General features: G+C 37.5%; 1 protein-coding gene and 1 long non-coding RNA gene across 3 annotated transcripts in view; one reads left to right on the top strand and one right to left on the bottom strand.

Moving 5' to 3' along the window:
• The window catches only part of UNC5C (unc-5 netrin receptor C), a 355,335-nt gene that overhangs the window by 59,547 nt on the left and 273,604 nt on the right, over nucleotides 1-22,184 (top strand). The window lies entirely within an intron of this gene.
• Nucleotides 244-7,680, bottom strand: LOC122889377. The gene is made up of 4 exons (XR_006380892.1): nucleotides 7,663-7,680; nucleotides 3,370-3,526; nucleotides 1,259-1,417; nucleotides 244-409 (listed from the first exon to the last, which is right to left on the bottom strand). It is a non-coding gene; the product is annotated as an uncharacterized LOC122889377 (long non-coding RNA).

The following is a 22,184-nucleotide window of genomic DNA, read 5'->3' on the forward strand; positions in this document are numbered from 1 at the left end:
CAAAATCCTGTCCTTTTTGTCTTTAAAATGGCAAATCAGTACTAAACTGAAGAGATTTGCCATTTGTACCTGTGATTATTTTGTCAGTCTCCAGTTAAGTAATTTACATGTTTACATTTCCTTCCATGTTTCCTGAAAATGATTAAGACACCAAACCACATTCCCATACCCCTCACATGCAGACATACATACATACATATATGCTTTCTGGGCCAGTCTTTGAAAATGTTTTATTTGCCAATATTAGAACCTTAGAAAGGAGGGACTTTGCGTGTTCCCCAACTATTGTGCTACCACCTGCCCTTTCATTTGTTCATCCACCGGATATGCATTAAGTTCCTCCTTTATTCCATGAGCGAGGCATTGGGGGATTAAAAGAACTCAGTCCGTGCCAGGAGGATCCTTTCATCTAGTGGGAGAAACAGAAAACATACAAAAATTACGAGACACAAATTATATTCTATAGTTGATCTTGTGCAGTGAAACGAGACATGCCTGGGTATATAATAATTCAGTAGGGGTGCAATTTAAAGCACTTTGTATTTATAGAATATTTTTACCTTTAAAGTGTTTTGTTATTTATCCTTTAGCAGAAATTAAAAACTTCAGGCACTTAATGGATTATCTCCTAGGTGTTCTCTTAATATGACTAATGGATAAATGTATTCAGAAATGAAAATTTCCCTTTGGTAGGAAGATTATTGAGAAATAACTACTGAATGGTAATTTTCTTTTCCGTTTATATCTGTGGTGATGCTGACATTTCAGTAAGGTTTTATTGAAGCAATAAGGTCACTCACTAAAACACAGATGATGAATCTAATATGAGTGTTAATTATGCTTTATTTCATAGACATAGACATGCAGAATCTGAGTCATAGTCAAAATGTTAATTATTTTATAATGATTAGAATAAATTAATATAGGGGCTCCTTTTATATATTAATTAAAAGTTCACAATGGCATCAGCAGTTCAGAAAAGCAATAAAATGTGGGTTGAATGCTTATTTTGCTATGAACTTTGGGAGGTTTATTGCCAGAAATACCTCGAAAAGTTCAGAATTTTAGGGTTGTCACGTTTTTAGTGCCTTTTCCTTTTAGTTACTTCTGCAAGAATTATTGGTAGCTTGCTGTATTTGAATTTGACCCAGACAACCCTTTCCATGTTCTCAAGCTGTTTCTTTTGACTGACATCATATCTCCCCTCCTCCTTGTTCACCGCAGAACTCATCTTTTCCATCCCATCCCCATTCCTCACCTTCTCACTGTGTACTTTTCACCGTCTCATAACGGAGCTCTGCTTGCCTTCATTCGGTCCCTTGATTCTTCTGCTTGAAATGTACTGTCACCAGAAATTTGATGAGCTCTGCTTTCTTAGCTGCTGTGTCTTTTGCATCACTATTATCATTTCCCAGGTCTGGAAAAGTAGAGTTATTGTTTCTCCTGTCCTTCCCTTCCTTCCATTTTACCCTGAGTTCTTTCATTTTTATTACATTGTTATATCATCATTCCCTTTGTGCATAACACAGTTTAACATGGCGGAAAATAAATAAGTATGTGGCAGACTGCATGGTTTAGGAAAATTCTCCTTTCTCCCACTGATCCTTCCTTTTCTGAGGATGCCTTTGAAAGCTGGAGAGCGTGCCTGTCCACCTGAGAATGAGCTACTACTTTCTCTAACGTTATGGTTATCTAAAGTTATCTAAATATTTGAAATATTCTGTGCTAACAACTCTTGCCTTCTCCTGAGACTCTGAATAGAATTATTTCCAGATGGCCCTGAAGTTTCAGAATATTGCTACAGTTAACAAAAAGCTTTTGTAAATGTTATATTAACCACTAAGGGGCATGTGCTACCATTAATTTGTGTTATGAGTTCCTGTTGTAAATGGTAGAATTTGCCTGTACATGCAGTTTTCTCCTTAAATCATATATAATAATTAGAGTATCAGTTGCTATGAATCACAGATACCAAAGCACTGACATTAAAGCACTTAAAAACATGTTAGGTGTGCCTCTTAACAAAGAACTAACTTTTAAAACCTATGAAAGTAGTGCACTGTTTGATCTTAAGTAAAACTTCTTTAAAATCTGCTAAAACAGCTCAGAAGACCTGGGTTATTGCTGTTAGGGAATGTATAAAGCATAATCGATCTGTCTGTTTTTTTCTTGTATTTATGGAAAGTAAATTAATGCCAAATTCTCTTTAGAATGTTGTATTTCTGTTTAATTGTTACTATGAATAATAATGCTAGGAGTAACAGTGGGAGTATATTGCACTCAGTAGTACACTGTTTTCAAAGTTCTTTATTTATGTTTACAGAAATTACATTTAAGAACTGAGTTTAGCATCAGTATTTCTTTTAATGACTTAATGGTTGTTTCCAGAACATTTCCATAACAGAGTGTAAAGTCAATTGAGCTCATTGTAGTTTGACTGAAGGAGGCTAAGGATTGCTTTATTGATTGGACCAGTATATTAACCAAAGAAAAAAGAAAGGTCATCACTCTTGTTAGGCCTCATACAGAACATCTGAAAAGTTTTGAAGAAAATGGGATGGGATTTACTAAAATTCTCTTCAACCCACTTGTAAACAGTTGACTTAAATGAAAAAGACAAACCTAAAATTATACCATAGCCCAGGAGGAAGGAGTTAACCAACAATGAATTCAAGGTCATAAAGTGTACTTCCTTTTTTTTTTTTTTTTTTTTTAAACAAGGAACCTAAGGCTATAGTTCTTTTGCTGCTTGCCAACTTATATGTGGTTACCAGGGAAACTTCCTGTTCTAAATTATGCTGTGTGGAACTTATATATATTCTCTTAATTTAGACCCCAAATTTAGATTCCATTTAAAATAACTAGGATGTGGTAGGAGGGAGTTCTCTAATATATGACTTAACATTTGTAGTTTCTTTCTTAAAACGAAAAACTTTGGTGGAATGTAAGTATTTGCAATAGTGTAAATCAATACATAGCACGTTTAACCATGTCATAAATCTAACCAGTCTGGTTTCTTTGTCTAAGTAGAATAAATTAGACAAAAGGCAATGTTTTACTTTGAGTGATTTTATGTATGAATATTAAAAAGTATACCACAGAGTTTAATGTTTATATAGCATTTCCTTTTTGTATCTCTTGTGGTAAAATATGTGCTAGAGATTTATGGGCATATTTTCAAATGGGAATAAATATTTATAGAGTCTTGGAGAATATGCTACCTCAGTACTTTAATGAAACCTTGCATTCAGGTATTAGAGGTGCCTATTCATTCATTCCTTTGTTTATTCAACAGGCACACACTGCTCACCATTAGGTATAAAGCAATATACTAAACACAAAGGATCCCATATCAAATGCTTTACTTACTTTCAAGGAGCCTGGAGGGATATATGGCAATAAATCAATCATCATAGTACATAGAAATAAATTCTATGAAACAGAAATGCTCTGGGGGGCTAGGGTCATGGTGAAGGAACATCCAAATCAGATGATGAGATCCAGGACCATCTGGATTCTTCAGGATCTGGAAGAAGAAATCCATTAAAGATTTTTTTAAGCCAAGGACTAAGTCAAACGATTAAATTTGTGAATAACTTTGAGAGCAATGTCAAGGCTGGTGGGCATGAATCCAGACTGAAGCTAAGAACACCGTATACTTGGGAGACCACTGTGTTATTCAAATATAGGATGATGAGAACCTGAATGTCAGCAGTGGCAGTAGCCCTGTGAAGAAGGAATGCCAAAGAGTGTTGACAGGACAATGATTGGGAGTCAAAGAATGCTGGAGAGGAAAGGGACTGTGGTTGATGAATGCTTGTATTTTAGGTTAGGAAATGATAGCTCAGAAAATGATACTTCTATATAGTCTAAAACTTAGACAAAGGTGATATTGTCAGCAACGAGTATGCAGTGTTTTCAGGAACATTTTCTACATTAAGGTTAAAATAATAAAAATCTTCTGTAATGGCTATAAGCTCTGAAATTACACATTTTACTTTTTATGCGTCTTTCACATATTGAACTTGAACAAATCAGAAACCAAAAAGGTAAGCCTGAATTTTTTAAATAAAAGCTGATTAAATCAGTAAAAGTGTTTCAGCAAAAGCTTGCCCCTTGAATAACCTGATGTTAGAAAAATATTTTTAATTTGTTTCCAACATAAATTTATAAAATGCTCTAATGCTATCTAACATTCTCTTAACTATCACAATATCTGTAATGGAAAAGATGTTAGATTTAGTAAGAGATGTTATTCTTTTATTGGTATTACTCATACTCATTACCCATCTGGGTATAGCAGAAATATGGCTTAAATAACACTACCTGATATCATAGCTGAGATTTAATGTCACAATAAATTGTAGGAGAAAATAACAAACTTTGATCAAAATAATATCTCCTTTACCATTACCCATTTAAGACTAACTAAAATCAAGATTATTGCATATCTGGCCTATATGATATAGGGCCACATTATAATCATCAACATGATAATCACTCAGTTTTCAAGTACTTGTGCTGTGAAATACACAGAACAAATATGAAGTACTTCACTGATTTGTGAGGAGGGAGTCTACCCTATATAATATTGTGACTGTTAATTTACTTTAGGACTGTATGAGTGTCCATATACATGGTGTTTTTAAAAACACTACAAAATGGATTACTTGGGGCCATAGGCATTAGGCATTGATCTTGGGAAAATCTGTAATTTTTTTATTTCATCATGATGCAAGTACCTAGGTAAGTTGTCACACATCATTGTTTTATTACTACATGTTTATTAATAAATAGATTATAGCATTTAATTTTATGCATATCTTTAGCTCAGGTACAGTTTTAAGCACACCTCATTTAGTATCACTCTAATAGACATTGCCATATTCTGTCTTAGCATGATTCCTAGTAATTCACAATGCAGTTGATAGTGCAGTGAGGGTTTTTTTTAATAATATGTCTTTTTATTGGAAATTATTGGCAAAACAGATCATTAATAACATACCCTATTCCACTACAGAAATTTACAATTTTCTCAAAATATATGGTAATACCAAAGACAGGAAGGCAGAATATAAATGTCAGATATTCACCCTGCATTCGTTTTAAGGCCATTTATAGTAATTATATTACATGTTATATTGGCCTGAAGAGATTATATATGCTTAGATGGGTTATATTTGTCATTTGTTAAGCAAATTATAACCAAGGACAAAAGTTTGGCAAGTGTTTTGAGGTTTAAAAGTAATTTGTCATAAAGATAACAAGAATTTATTAAATGATTTGGTTTTACCTTCAGATTTTATCCAGAATCTCACCTTCACCCCTTGGTCCATGCTGTCATCCCTGACTGAGTTCCTGTAATGGCCTCCTAACTAGTGTTTCCTCAGAATGGACTAGGCTTTTGAGCAGCAGCTCTCAATTCTTCAAACCTCAGTGGTTTATCACCAAAACAATTGGTATGTCTTGTTCACAAATGCCTACTTTATGTTGGCAAGTTTAAAGGATCTGGAGGGAGCCTCTGATAGTCACTCAGAGATCCAGGCTGCCAGAAGCTGTGCCATTCACGATGTTGCTCCCCGAAAACAGGGGAAGGCGAGAGACAGGAGAATCCTGAAGCCTCCACATGGAAATGACACACATCACTCCTGGTCGCCTTTTATCAACCAACCCCAGTCCTGTGTACCATCTAACTACAGAGCGGGCTGGGAAATAGACCCCTTCGTATGCTCAGGAAGAAAAAGGAACCAGAAACTTCTGAGCACTAATGGTATGTCTCATACTAGTTTGAAATATTCACACCCTTCCTCTGTACAAGACAGTCTCAATAGAGCAACAGAAATCACTGTGGTACTGTGTCTGATCATGTTCCTTCTCTTCTGGGAATCACTGGATGGCTCCTTATTTCATTCAGAGGAAAAACCTACATCCTTACTCTGAATCACAAAGCTGAACATATACCTGCCTGCGTATATACCTTCCTGTATGTCTCTTTACCAGAGAGCCTGTTTTATCATCGTCCACAGCACTTACCATTCTTTAATATACTAATAAATATACTTGGTTATTGGTTTTGTCCATTTATTGTCTCCTCTTACAAGAATGTAAGCTTACAAAAGGGCAAGGACTGTTTACTCTGCCATTTTAACCCCAATGCCTGCAATGATGCTTGACATGTTAGAACCTGAATGAATGAATGAATGAATGAACAGGATGCCCCAAGAACTGTATTAGGATTCTCATTTCTGCTATATAGTTAACTTGTTTCTCGTGTATTAAGCTTCAAAAACCCTGTTCTTTTTATTTTCCTTTCTTTCTTTCCGTGTTTCTGAGGGTGTCACTGAGGGTGTCCCTAAAATTAGTCTTACAGGGACTAGCCACATGTTTAATGAGGTCCGGGTTGAAAACAATAAAAATGAGAGATTGCAGCCAAAGCTGAGATACAGTTACTTTATTGAGAGATTGCATCAAGGACAGGGAACCTGTAGGTCAGCAGAGGCCTGATTTGGGGTGATTGTTAAGAGTGCCTTCTGAGGGGCGCCCGGGTGGCTCAGTGGGTTAAAGCCTCTGCCTTTGGTTCAGGTCATGATCCCAGGGTCCTGGGATCAAGCTCCACATAGGGTTCTCTGCTCAGCAGGGAGCTTGCTTCCCTTCCTCTCTCTCTGCCTACCTGTGATCTCTGTCTGTCAAATAAACAAATAAAATCTTAAAAAAAAAAAAAAAAAGTGCCTTCTGACTCACACTGAATTGAAAAATAGAATATAAAGCCATAAGTGGTTTTGCTTTTTAGTTTTATTTTATTCATTCTTAGAATAAGACTGTATATCATTGTTAAAGTGAGAAAAGCTTATAGGGCTACCATTTTTTATACTAAAGTCATATTCTAGCATTATAATTATGTTTAAGATTTCTAGTGGATGGCTGCCTTACCAATATGATGAGCAGAGAAAACTACACATACATATCCATGTTTATAACAGTCGAGTTAAAGAGTGAATATTTATAAAATAAAGAGAAAGAGTTAATAACTTAGTGTGAAAATGGTGATCTGACTTTAATAGTTGCAAACTAAAGAATACCCAGAGCCTTTTTAGTTTGCTTGACAGGAGATGAACTATCAACGAAGGAAAGACAGAAAGGAATCTGGGTGAATCATTTGCTGGTATGAGGCAGATGATTTATTATGCCTGAACGGAACTTGAGTTCTTTGCGAGTGGACAGTCTAATATGCCAGAACCCAAACCTAAGCATTTACTGTTAGCAGGAGGTCTTGAAAATAAGGTAGTGATGGGCTGGTTTGTGGGAACTGCTAGAACTCCCTGCTGCTGTTCCAGTGAGTTCCACTGTGGTCATTCTAACATTCTCCCTCCCCCCCCTTTTTTTTTCAATCTGAGGCATAACAAGCAGGCTGTGTGCAATGGCAGAAAAATGACAAGGCGTGGTCTTTGAGAAAATTTGCAGCCTGATTCCATCATATGTGCATGCAAATGATAGTATTTCTTGCTAATTTTTGAGGACATGGAAACTAGTGTTTTTAGGCAACTTGTTTCCTATGGCAAGAGGTATTTCAGAAATAATTAACTGAAGCCCCACTGTATCTCAGTGTTCTTCAGAGAAACAGAACCAGTATATATAAAGATTTATTATAAAGATTTGGCTCACGTGATTATGGAGGCTGAGAAGTTCCCAGACCGGCAGTCAGCAAGCTGGAGGCCCAGGAGAGCTGATAGCAAGATTCCAGTATGAATCCGAAGGTTTGAAAAACAGAGAAGTCAATGGTGTTAAGTTCCAGTCCAAGTCTGAGTGTAAGGCAAAAGAAGAGCCTGATGTCCCAGCTGGAAGATAGGCAGAGACAGTGAATTCTCCCTTATTCAGCCTTTTTATTCTATTCAAGCCTTCAAAAGATTGGATGAGACCCACTGGCATTGAGGAAGGCAATCTGCTTTACTCAGTTTACCATTCAAATGTTAATCTCATCCAGAAACAACCTCCAGGACAAACCCAGAAAAATGTTTAACCAAATAACGGCATTCCTTGGTCCAATCAAGCTGATACATAAAATTAACCTTCACACCTGTGAAAAGGAAATTACTTTTTTTTTCTTTTTTTTTTTTTTTTTTGGAGTGTGGGAGGGCTCCTGGATGAAAAATACTTTCACTTTCTTGGATCCCTTATAAACTAAATTAACCCTTACAGATATGAGGACTTCTGTGTCTGTTAGGAAGAGTTCATTTGGCATTTCACACCCTCCATTGGGTATTGTAGTTAAGTTCCGAACCTCTCTGTTTTTTTTTTTTTTTTTTTTTTTAAGATTTTATTTATATGACAGGCAGAGATCACAAGTAGGCAGAGAGGGAGATGAAAATAGGCTCCCCGCTGAGCAGAGAGCCCCATGGGGGGGTGGATCCCAAAACCCTGAGATCATGACCTGCACCAAAGGCAGAGGCTTAACCCACTGAGCCACCCAGGTGCCCCTCTCTATTGTTTTAAATACGCATTTAGGTAATTGAGGGGGAAGAAACTGTTCACTCAAATGGTAGCACAGTCTCTCTCCTCCGCTGCGGTTTACACTGCAGGATCTCCTTCCTGACAGCACATTCCCATCAGCTAGGGGAGTTGCGTACTCATCCTAGGGCTGCCATCCAGAACAATTGAATCTGGATTCACTAGGGTGGAGCCTAGCATCTGTGTTTGGTAAAAGCCCTCCAGGTGATTGTAAGGGGCAGCCATGATTGAAAACCCCTGATTCCTTAAAGCAGAGTTGATGGGGCAGCCCTTTACTATGAGTTGCCTTTTGCTTACGAAGTGCTCTGCGCTGCCTGATACCGTCTGGAGGTCCCATCTACCTCCTTAGATTATAATGTTCACACTTTGTCGAATAAATGCTGGTTCCTGGGTCTCTCTGCGGCTGCTGTGGGGTATATTGGTGAGTACTTCTAAGTTTCTGACCTCTACCATTGTTTCACAAAGTCCTTTGGTGGTTGACTGTTCCCTAATCACTCCCTAGCCTGTAACAGGTTGGACAACTCAGGGATTCTCTAAACTTATCACTTAGGAATTAATTCAGATTAGGCTTGAAATTCTATTCCCTCCTGAAAGATGATTTAAACTTTAGTGTTGCATGACAACTTTAGCAATCAGAAAGCAGTTTGTTTAAAGGAGTTTGCTCCAAACTTAGAGTTGTATTAGGAAAACAAGCCTGAGGAGTGTCTCTGCAAAACCTTAATTTCATTGTCGTATGCCTTAATTATAAGGCTTAGCAGTCACTCATTTTAGGGGTAACTGTCTTTCCCGTATCTAAATACAAAACATATCTCTTGCTTGTAGCATGATCTTTAATAACACACCAAAGATCTACCCAGTGCTCTAAAATTCCCTGTCACAGAAGCCTACACAAGGACAGTGATCATCGTTTTTTAACCAAAAATAGAGATGCGTGACAAGAATGTACACAGACAGCTAACGGGAAATCAATTTGAAATCAAGAATGACACGCATGTCGTGAGAGAGAGGTTTAAGTTCCCAATTTAGTAACAGTATTTATACATGTAAAGCAAAGGATAAATAAGCCATTGCTGAATCTTCATGACAAATTGCAGTTTAAGTTTTACTGTTCTTATTTTGTGAACCGGGATGTGAGAAAGTTGCCCGAGTTCCCACAGCAAGGAAGAGCCTGGTTCTACAACTCCACCTTTCTCATTATATCCACTACTTTCAGCCTGTGCGATCTTTATTTCATATATGGGTGTTTTTTGTGTGTGATTTTTTGTTTTTTTTTTTGTTTTTTGGTTTTTTTTTTGTATTTTGGTTGATGTGAGATGTATGGTTCTTAACAGCATATGAAGAAACCATAACATTTTTAAACCATATCAAAATAGGAGTTTGTTTTTCATCTTAGAAAAGGAGTAGAGTTAGAGGAAATGGTCTCTGACAAAGCTAATGCCATCCCCAGTTCTATAAAGTTATATTTTCCTTGGCTATGTGAGATTGAATGTAATTTGTGTAATGTTTTACTGCACTTTACCATCATCTTCAGGGGAAAAGGAAATCGCCCACTGTCTGTCATCTCCAAACTGTGACATTCCTTTTTACAATTGCAAAGTACCCTGTGGAGTTGGTAGATACCAGGCCTTTTAAGACTTTACAAAGAGTGAAGGCCAGCAGCTTTCAAACAGAAATATTTACTGAGGAGCTAATCCATATATCAGAGATCTGAAGAAAGAGAGCATGACTAACAGCTGAAAATAGGGCTCATTACTGGAGCAATCTGCAAGGAGCCCAGAGGGAAGTTCTCTAATTCTAGAAAGGATGTGTTTAAAAGGCAAGGCCAAGAAATTGAATCAGATGGAATGATATATTTGAAGTAAAAAGTTGGACATACTGACTCGAGTTACCGAGTTTTAATAAGTTATAATAGTGCCTCATACAGTCTTCATTCAGAAGTATTTGCCTACCTGACTATGAACCTTGGCCAGTACTTGACGGTATATGGCAAATGTAGGGAAACAATGTGTACTTGACATAATTATGCGAACTTTTAAAGACACTTTTTATTCCTCTGAGAAATGTACAGGGACTTTCTTGTTACCATTAGAGATATTGTTGCCTATCAGGGAACGAAGAAGCTGGTAATAGTTTTGTTTTAACATTAAGCAAGAAAGCAAAAATTTGTTTTGTTAAAGTGAAGAAAAGCTGACACAAGATGGTTAACAGTAAGTTCTCAGATCTCCCCTCTGGGTAGCCCTTTGCTTTAGAATGGGAGAACTGATTTTTAAAAACCTTTTGTGCACCTGGGTGGCTCAGTCGGTTAAACATCTGCCGTCAGCTCAGGTCGTGATCTCACGATCTTGGGATTGAGTCCCGCATCAGGCTCCTTGCTCAGCAGGGAACCTGCTTCTCCCTCTCCCTCTGCCTGCTGCTCCCCTGCTTATGTACTCTCTCTCTCTGTCAAATAAATAAATATTTAAAAAATTAAAAATTAAAATAAAATCCTTTTGTGAGTTTAAAGGAACCATAAACTTAGTTACCTTGGCCATGAAAAATGCCTTTTATTCTGGGTCCCTACTGACCATATTTTTGGAAATATTTTGATATCAATGAATATGAAAAGGCAAACAAAACAAATGAGACATAGAATTAAAATAATTAAAAAGATAACTTAATCACATAAAAAGTTAATAATGACTACAGAGGTTTCCTAGGAGCAAAATGTACTGCATTTTATATATATATATATAGATATATGTATGTATATATATACATATATTTTTTTTTCTGAATGTCTCAGGATAGAAATGAAGAGAGAAAGCCTACCATACAAAAATGCATCAATACCCCTGTTGTATGTCTCCTAGATGCCATCATGGAGTTCTCGCACCAGTACATTAAACTGGGTGTCAGTAACACTTCCTCTTTGTAGGTAGGGAGATTGGAGCCAAGATGTGGCAATAAATAAAGCAAGACCCCAAGTGGGTCTCTGATTCAGAGCCCATGTTCTCATGTGTTTGTTCCCTTCAATCGTGGATCCTTCATGGGGTCCCTGGATAGGGTTTCTCATCCTCCTTAAGTCAATTTTCAGAGGACAGAGCATAAAGATACTTCTTAACTTAAAATTAGATTATGCCTTCATCTTCAGGAAAGTGAGACGTTTGACCTAAGGTACCAGAGCACAGAGCGGGAGGTAGAAGCCCAAGATGACTCCCAGATGGGGCTTTCTGTGAAAGAGAAAAGCAGGCTGTGGCAGAAACGCCTTCATTAGGAATGTGTTCAGCCAGATAGATACACCAACATTTATTAAATATCGAGGCATTGGAAAGCAAACAAAATGTTCAAAACCAGGAAAAACTCATCAGTGGTGTTAGAAGTCAGAATAGCAGTTACCCTTGGGGGAGGTGCGTAGTGCCTGGGAAACAACATAAGGGAGCTTCTGCGATTCTGGCCAAGTTTTCTTTCTTGATCTAGTGCTGGATGGCCAGATAGGTTCAATTTGTCAAATTTATGAGCTCTGCATTAAAATCCTTATATTTTCCCAGTATTTTCTTATGATACATTATTTGTATTTTATTCTTTTGTTTATCATACATTTCTATTTGTACATTTTCTGGTCTTTAGGCTTTAGTTTCTTTCTAGTTGTTCCATGTCTTCTTTTAACTCTGTGTACAAAATACATGTGTGTGTATGCATGTGTGCATGTGTGTGTGTGTGCGTGCATGAGTGTGTGTGTGTGTGTGTGAGAGAGAGAGAGAGAGAGAGAGAAGCCCAGTTTGATTGCATCTCACCTTTGTGACAGAGGCCCGGTCACAGAAGGCAAATCAACTCTGAGGAATACAAGCACATTTTTGTGCAATGTAAACAAAGTGGGGAAAAAAATAACACTAATGGTTTCTGAATGAAAGGAAAATATCAAGTACAGAATCATTGAAGGAAGAATTTATCAGTGAAGATTTAGGCGATCTAAGCAAGGAGTTTGATTATTTGAAATATCACTGTCTTCAACACAGAGAAAATTGAAGGTGAGGAAAAATGTGTGATTGTAGCCTACCAGGGTTGAAAAACCCTGTGATCTACGTAAGGGAGTTGGACCTTGAAAAGAAACAGATTGTCAGGTGGGAGCTATTATCCGAACAAACATTTCCCTTCCAGAATTCTGCCATTCTGAGACTCTGTGCTGACCTCACCCTCTCATAATTAAGTCTTTTATGGCTACTGTCTTCCCCATGTAGAAGTTTTCAATGCAAATGATATTAGACTTGGAATATGCCATAGAGGAGTGGAGATATAGTATTTCTTAAGTAATTTCAGCATAGGTCACTGCCTTTGAAAATCTGTCTGCATGTGACCATCTTAATAAGACTTCATCTTTTGATAGCTTTTTTGAAAATGAATACTTAACAAAGGGTCATCTCAATTTAATGTGAAGTTACACCTGTATCAGGAGAACATGAAAGAAAATTAAACTATTGTTAAAGAACAGATGGATTCTAAATGGAATTTGCTCTTCTTACAAAATCTGAAGATAAACGCAGGGAGAACGCTACAACACATTGTTCGTAAAGGACAAGGAAGAATCAAGCTCTCAAGAGACAGAAAGGGCATGTATCGGTCAGCTATGTAATGAGAACTACAGTATTCACAGATGAACTTCTCATTCACGGGTGTAAAAGTAAAACAGGACCCCACGTTCGCACAGATGGAGATAGGGCAGAAATCTTAAGCAGGTATATTTTTATTAAAACCAGGTTACAGATATTTGCAATGCAGTAGGTCTTCCAAGGGGAAGTTTTAAGGCAACTTGTGAGTAGAAATCAAAACACAAAAACGAAGGATTAGAACAAATTACCATCAGGTGAGCCTATCATCAGATTATATTTCCAGGAACATATTAAGAGTTAACTTCCAAATGCTCTGTTCTGAAGGCAGCAAAATATAGGATATTTGAGTAACAGTTTTGTTATTAACCAATTTATGATCTCTTTATTTCAGTGAAGCATACGGGACATGATAAGAATTTGCTGCAAGTAAATGACAGCTTTGTTGAATAGGAATGTATTTTTTTCCTAGATTTTACAACAATAGAATGGGCCAAATATCCTTGTAAATTACATTAATGAGATAGATTGCTACTTTTAATGGAGGCTCTGTGCTCTATGCTCTGCCTTATGCAGATTTGCTAGTTAATAAGCCTGAACAGTGTTTCTGTTCGTGGAAAATGAATCTGAAACGATTGTCAGATTATCTGTTTGGCATGCCTGGCTGGTGTCTGGAATGGCACTTTGCTAATGTGCTATTACTCAGTGTCATTAACCCACACAAATGATTGAAAGGTGAATTTATATGTGTATCATGGGGCTCCACACAGGGGACAGGCTGCAGTGAAATGATGCTCCAAAGGATAAAATGAACCACTGCTTTTGGATTTCCACTCTTTAGTTTTCGTGTCCTTACCCAGAGACATAGGATATTTAAATAGATGGAGAATACTGAGTCAAAACTATTACCTAAAAAACACAACTTTGCTTTGCGTCAGTGGCTTCAAAGTAATATAGTTGACACATGAATAGTCATTTATCCCTCATGATCCTCATATCTGGAGGATCTTGGCAAAAGACAGGCAGATACATTAAATACTTTAGAATTTCGTATAAGAATATTTTGGAAATTTTAATTAAAAAAGTAAACTCATGATGGAAATGAGAAATGAAAGGCTTTTCGCTCCATCATAGGAATTTAATTTACACTTTTGTAGATTAATTAAAATATATTAGCGTGAAAAGTATCTTTTTCTTTAAATAACACATCTATGACAGACTATTACAGCAAAGCCATTAAATGGAAGCTACAAGATATTTTCCATTTGGGTCTATTTATTAAGTTTTGTTTGGTATTCCTTCAGCAGATATTTTGATGTACACTAATGTTTTCAAATTCCAAAGGTGTTTTGAAATTGGAAGTTTTGAGTAGGTCTGTAAAATAATGAAACGTATTCCTATTCTTAAGGAAATAGAGAATATGCAAAATATATTCTGTGATTTCTATTTTCTGCAGAGCTAGATTTTTTTTTAGATTTAACAGACACGTGGGGCCTTTATTTATAGTCATATTTGTATTATTTTTAGTCATCCAATTTTAAACCAACATCACCATTTGCAAGGGAAATCTTTTTTTCTGCTTTTAATTCCAGCCTCCGCACTACTGGTTTACTGTGTGTCCTTCTCCTACTCCCAGGCTTCATAATAACCAGTTTTAAGTTTCAGTCATTCTTTCTATATTTAAATTTAAGAAGCTGAATGAAGGGTATTTTTAAATTTTCTAATTTGTGCTTATTTCACTGGGATAATGGTTTTTATCTTTATATCTTATCTTTGATAAGGATAAAAAAATATGTAGTGTTTCCTGATATTCACCACAGATAGAACTTTTTCAGCACTATTTATCTTGTTGAGAGTTTAAATATTTCATACTTCTTTTTTTTCTTTTCTAACAGTGAAGGTCCTTGCAATTTAAGCAGAATAATTAGTAATTTCTGCCTTGCTAAGCAAATAGACCATAACAGTAATTTGGACTTGCTGGAAATAGGTTTTCCTCAGCACCTTCTTAAAATATTTAGCAAACCAGAAGGTTCTTATTTTCCACTGTGGTAATAAATGTTTGTTAAGCATAAAATTTGATAAATATCTAATCCACCTCAAAACCTATTATGAAATAGCCTTACTTTGTTTTGAGTACTCACTCATCATGACTTGAGTATCCTCATAGGACAGCTGGCTTCCACAGAACAGGTGATCACACAGATGGCAAAAGGGCAAGCAGGAAGCCTTACTGCCCTTTACAGCCCACTCTCTAAAGTTCCATACCTTCTCATCCACCATATTCTGTTCATTGACATGAGTCACTGGATCCAGTCCACCATTAAAATGCTCCAAAGAACTTGCAGATATATCTTAAAACCATCATGTTAATAAGACAGAAAATATCTCTGCCACTGAAATGAACACAACAATGAGATTTATTGATTTTTTTTTTTTTTTTTTTTTTACAAGTACAATAGTAGGAGTTTCCATGGAGGGTTGAGTTTTTTCTTTTTTTTAATCTCGTTTACCCTTGTATCCATAGTTCGACCCAAACATAGATTTAGGCAGATACTAGTAGGTGCTGAAAAACTGTAAAGTTAATTAATCAAGGTCTCCAAAGGCTGGGATGTGTTTCCCAAATATTTAAAGTTTAAGTGCCAGGGGTGCCTGGGTGGCTCAGTGGGTTAAAGCCTCTGCCTTCGGCTCAGGTCATGATCCCAGGATCCTGGGATGGAGCCCCCAGTCGGGCTCTCTGCTCAGCAGGGAGCCTGCTTCCTCCTCTCTCTCTTCTCTGCCTGCCTCTCTGCCTACTTGTGATCTCTCTCTCTCTCTGTGTCAAATAAATAAATAAAATCTTTAAAAATAAATAAATAAAGTTTAAGTGCCTATATTTTGTTCTTCTTGCTCTGCTTCCAATAATGTTAACCTAGGGGAAAATAGAATTAAATGAATTTATTTCTTTTAACTTTAAAGATTAGTTATAAAAGTTGTAAGTCCCCCAATTGATCTCCTAATTACTCATCCAACGTATGTGACATTTATGGCGAATATATGTTGATTACCTATTATCACATATTTATTGCGTACCTTTACTTAGATTTTAATCTCCACAAAAGCCAAGATTTTTGCCTATTTTGTTCAAGGCAGGATCCCCAGCACTTGGGTATCCTTCAGCATTGCAGAGGTACTCAATGAATGTTTATTCAGTGAATTAATAAAAATATTCACTGAGGGGGGAAAAATATTCACTGAGCTAAGAATGTCAAAACTGCAGCTTGTCATTTGCAAAAATTCTGGTTAGACATGGTTATACTTATTTGGAGATCTTCAAAATATCTCTCCTTGTGTCCAAGGTGAAGTTTTCAGTTTTTATGTAAAAATCTATTTTTGAAGTGTACACTTAACAGATGCTGCCAAGATACAGACCCATGGCACTTGATTAGCTTCTTGACACCTAGGAGAAGGTAGGGTGCGGTATGGGGAAGTCCAATTTTAAGTGAAAATATGGTGGAGAGAAGCCTTGATGTTTTGTGAAGAGGAACAAAGAGGAGGAAGTCTGCACGTTCCCTATAAAATGGGAGAAATCACTCCTTTGTAGTTCTTGTCCTGAAATTAGAAAGGAAATAAAATGTGCAAATCCAAACTGCTGTTTTTTTGTGTGGTTTTTTGTTTTTGTTTTTGTTTTTTAAAATACTGGGTGCTTTGGATCCATTTATATGTATTTGTCACCATTAGGTTTTCTAATTTCCAGGATATAAATTGCTGTAGATCTTAAAATACACTACTGAATATTCTTTATTCATTTTTATCCATCCCACATGTTACCCAAAATGATGGTGCAGATCTACCTTAAAGAACCACTAAATCTGTTCAGAAAGGATGGGAGTAAGAGAAAGACTATTTGGCTTCCTTCTTACACGGAAGAAATGACAGTATGTACAGAGGAACTAGAACTTTTTGTGTGAACCCCACAGAATGATTCATATGGCTTCAGAGTTTAGAGCTGCTGCAGAGACCAAGTGTTCTAATCTCCTGTTATCACATCAGGGAATTTGGTTAGTTATCTACTTTAAAGTGTGTCAGTATGATAGTTTTCAGTTAAACATCTTCATTCCTTCATTTTTGGGGAGATGGTAGTTACGGACTACAGTGACGCATGAGAAGCCATCGCCTGACAGGAATGGTTGACACAGGGACTCTCTTCAAAATGACTTACCCACTTCTACTCCTCCGTGTTCCTAAGTCTTTGTAGCTGTTCATTTTTTTTTTTTCCCCAATTTATTTATTTTCAGAAAAACAGTATTCATTATTTTTTCACCACACCCAGTGCTCCATGCAAGCTGTGCCCTCTATAATACCCACCACCTGGTACCCCAACCTCCCACCCCCCCGCCACTTCAAACCCCTCAGATTGTTTTTCAGAGTCCATAGTCTCTCATGGTTCACCTCCCCTTCCAATTTACCCAAATTCCCTGCTACTCTCTAACGCCCCTTGTCCTCCATGCTATTGGTTATGCTCCACAAATGAGTGAAACCATATGATAATTGACTCTCTCTGCTTGACTGATTTCACTCAGCATAATCTCTTCCAGTCCCGTCCATGTTGCTACAAAAGTTGGATATTCGTCCTTTCTGATGGAGGCATAATACTCCATAGTGTATATGGACCACATCTTCCTTATCCACTCATCCGTTGAAGGGCATCTTGGTTCTTTCCATAGTTTGGCGACTGTGGCCATTGCTGCTATAAACATTGGGGTACAGATGGCCCTTCTTTTCACGACATCTGTATCTTTGGGGTAAATACCCAGGAGTGCAATTGCAGGGTCGTAGGGAAGCTCTATTTTTAATTTCTTGAGGAATCTCCACACTGTTCTCCAAAGAGGCTGCACCAACTTGCATTCCCACCAACAGTGTAAGAGGGTTCCCCTTTCTCCACATCCTCTCCAACACATGTTGTTTCCTGTTTTGTTAATTTTGGCCATTCTAACTGGTGTAAGGTGATATCTCAATGTGGCTTTAATTTGAATCTCCCTGAGGGCTAATGATGATGAGCATTTTTTCATGTGTCTGATAGCCATTTGTATTTCTTGATTGGAGAAGTGTCTGTTCATATCTTCTGCCCATTTTTTGATGTGTTTGTCTGTTTCGTGTGGGTTGAGTTTGAGGAGTTCATTATAGATCCTGGATATCAACCTTTTGTCTGTACTGTCATTTGCAAATATCTTCTCCCATTCCGTGGGTTGCCTCTTTGTTTTTTTGACTGTTTCCTTTGCTGTGCAGAAGCTTTTGATTTTGATGAAGTCCCAGAAGTTTATTTTCGCTTTTGTTTCCTTTGCCTTTGGAGACGTATCTTGAAAGAAGTTGCTGTGGCTGATATCGAAGAGATTACTGCCTATGTTCTCCTCTAAGATTCTGATAGATTCCTGTCTCACGTTGAGGTCTTTTATCCATTTTGAGTTGATCTTTGTGTACGGTGTAAGAGAATGGTCGAGTTTCATTCTTCTACATATAGCTGTCCAGTTTTCCCAGCACCATTTATTGAAGAGACTGTCTTTTTTCCACTGTATATTTTTTCCTGTTTTGTCGAAGATTAATTGACCATAGAGTTGAGGGTCCATATCAGGGCTCTCTACTCTGTTCCACTGGTCTATGTGTCTGTTTTTATGCCAGTACCATGCTGTCTTGGTGATCACAGCTTTGTAATAAAGCTTGAAATCAGGTAAGGTGATGCCGCCAGCTTTATTTTTGTTTTTCAACATTTCCTTAGCGATTCGGGGTCTCTTCTGATTCCATACAAATTTTAGGATTATTTGCTCCAGCTCTTTGAAGAATGCCGGTGGAATTTTGATCGGAATGGCATTAAAAGTATAGATTGCTCTAGGCAGTATAGACATTTTAACAATGTTTATTCTTCCGATCCAAGAGCATGGAATGGTCTTCCATCTTTTTGTGTCTTCTTCAATTTCTTTCATGAGTGTTCTATAGTTCCTCAAGTATAGATCCTTTACCTCTTTAGTTAGGTTTATTCCCAGGTATCTTATGGTTCTTGGTGCTATAGTAAATGGAATCGATTCTCTAATTTCCCTTTCTGTATTTTCATTGTTAGCGTATAAGAAAGCCACTGATTTCTGCACATTGACTTTGTATACTGCCACGCTGCTGAATTGCTGTATGAGTTCTAGTAGTTTGGGTGTAGCTGTTCATTTTAAATTTTTTATCATTTACTTAACATAGCCTGCTGGTGACCCATACAGTTTTCATTTGGAACTGTGTGCCTTCGTTGTAGGATGTCAGGCGGCTACTTGGTTCTCACTACCACTGGGGACATACTTACTCTCTGCCTGGATTATCTCTCTGTGAGAAGCTCCGAAAGAATTTCTTTTTCATTATTTAACACCCAATTATGGTATTTCATTTGAACATTAAAACTCTTCAGGTTCAGTTACTTTGCCCAAGGTTAGTATGTAACACTTAACCTCATTCAGGAAACCAGTAATTTTTCTAAGTTCTGAAAATGAGTCTTTTGTTTATTTATTTATTTATTTTCACAACTTCTACAAAAGCTAGGTTAGGAAGACCCCCAATAGACTCAGGTTGAAACAAAGCCTATTTGGAATTGTTTTCATGCTTGTGGTGAGAACGTAAGACAGTGATATGTGAGAGAAATTCAAACAAATAAATTCCACAAATAATCTCAACTGCAAAATGGTGTGAGATGTTTGTAACTAAGAAATGTGTCTTTGACATTGGGAAGTATTATTAGTGGAATGTTACCCTGTATTTAATTTTACTTTCTTGTGGATAATATATGAGCCCATGTGATTATGTTCATAAGTTAAAGAATTTAAAGTAGAATTATTTTAGATTCTCTCACTTTCCTGGCTTAAAAAAGCCTTTCCCATACCATACAGAATGTTGTCAAATGACAATTCTTAAGGCTTGGAAAGAAACTTCTCTAATCAGACTCTTCTTAATGATGCTGTGCTCAATACTTGTCCTTTTTACCTGTCTTTGACTAATTCTCGTGTCTTAAAGAAAGATGGAATGGCTCTCAAATGCTAAGATTAAAATGCCAGATGCAGCACATGAATCAATTGTAAATGACAAAAACGAACAGTAACAGTTTCATTTCCTTAGGAACCAATTCATTAGTATGCAGCCCGCCTCTGATGCCCCCTTGTTCCAGCTCCTCCCAGCAGACCCACTTAGCTTTTACCAAATATTTTTTTCCTTAAAAGTAAGCCAATACAGAGCTTTTCAGACAAGCCTTATGTTGTAGTTCAGTGTTAATACCTTCCAACTAGAGTTGATTGGGTCACTAAAATGAGATATTTCTTGTCATCCACAGATCCAACACTTCTTGTCGATTTGATAAAAATGCCATTTGCGAATACCAAGTTGTATTGCTCTCTATGTATACTCTTACTTTCAGCTTCTAGAAAAGGATTTATATTAATATATTTCATCTTGCGCTTCCTGAGAAAGTTCATTTACAGGAAGGATTAGCAATCACTTTATTAAAAGGCTCCTTAATCTATTATTAACTGAATATTAATAATTTAATAATATAGTTGTAGAGTTTAAAAATACTCAGGACAGAGACCTCCATTTCATTCACATATCTTTTTCCATCCCCTGCACTCTCCCCAGTGGGCAGCGTTTGCTTCTTACTCATCTTCGTGTACGGAGCACCCAACACGGGTTTGAAAATAGAGTCAACGTAGATCTACCGAGGAAATGGATTCCTGGTTAATGTGCATCAGTGCAGCTACAAGGCATAGGCATATATCTGCATTTGCAGTACTCAGAATCTCCCCCATTTCCATCAGTCTCTTTGTCTCCCCAGTCATGGACACGATGTAGGTTATCTGTTTTTACTGGGTTTGGTGGGGGCGCAGTGGTTTCAGTCCTATGGCTTCTTAGGCTCGTGGTCCTGTCCTTTGCTCTATGTTTCACTTTCCTGCTTCCCGTTCCAATGGGTGCATGCATCTTTCTGCCTCACGGTTTGCTGAGGGAACTTCAGCCTCTGTGGGTGCCTTATTCTATGGTCCCCACAGTTGGGCTTCTTGCCTTTTAAATCAGGAAAGCCTGGTGTCTTCTGCTGCTGAGACCTCTCCTGACTGTCCTCCTTCCTGAGCACCATTCCTCTTGCCAACAGAAGCCTCTTGTTCTCACTTGTTAGCAATTAATGCTTCTGCACATTTAGCAGCTCCACCATCCCTGGGACCACGTGTCCCCGTGCAAAGGTGGCAGTTTGATCCCGCAATCCCTGACCTTTCCCATCAGCTCTTTCTTTCGCCTCGATGTGACTGGAAGCCTGGTTTTTCTCCAACATGAAAGCCCAGAGTTTAGCCTGTGGGAGAGCACAGCATGCTGGAGGGGGCAGCTGGAGGGCTACCTGCCCCACCAGACACACATCAAATGATCATCTGAGATCTTTCCGGGTTTCCTTGTTTAAAAGGCAGACAGATCAAAGACCCTGCCACCCTCAAAGATTTGAAGACTAGCAGAGCAGCCTCAAGGCCTTCACCCCTTCATGACCCTTAACTGTTTACCAACTGTGTGTTATTTCACGTTCAAGTGCCTGAGTGTGAGGTGACTTCACAGTATGTGATTCGTCTCCCTTAACCAAGCAATCTGGAAAATCAAAGAGTACACTCACATATACGCTTTTAAATTTCTTGCCTATGCCTGTCAACAAAAGGAGGGCCATTCATTAATTATATGAATACACTGGAAGAAAATCCTCTGTATAAGTTGTTCTTAAATTTGTCACATAAACCCAGGATACATGTTAAGAATAATTGTAGTTTTCCTGGGAAAGGTTTAAAGTACTACAGATCTTGCCTCTTCTCATTTCATCTGGAAAGCTTTCTCTGACTTTCCCTTAAGAAAGAATTACCTCCTGTGTGTTTCTATATTATAGAAACTTACCCTTGAACTAGGAATTACTCCTGAGGATTTCGTTTTTATACTCAAGGTTAGCATGACTGCGTTCTCCACTCTGATACTTTTAGACTAAAAAGGGCCTTTCTGAGCAAGGAATGAGTCTTGCTTATGATTTGATCCCTAATGCCTGATATAGTACCTGGAACATAATTATCTCTCAAT

Source organism: Neovison vison, chromosome 11, assembly GCF_020171115.1.
Source record: "Neovison vison isolate M4711 chromosome 11, ASM_NN_V1, whole genome shotgun sequence".
Classification (NCBI taxonomy): Eukaryota; Metazoa; Chordata; class Mammalia; order Carnivora; family Mustelidae; genus Neogale; species Neogale vison.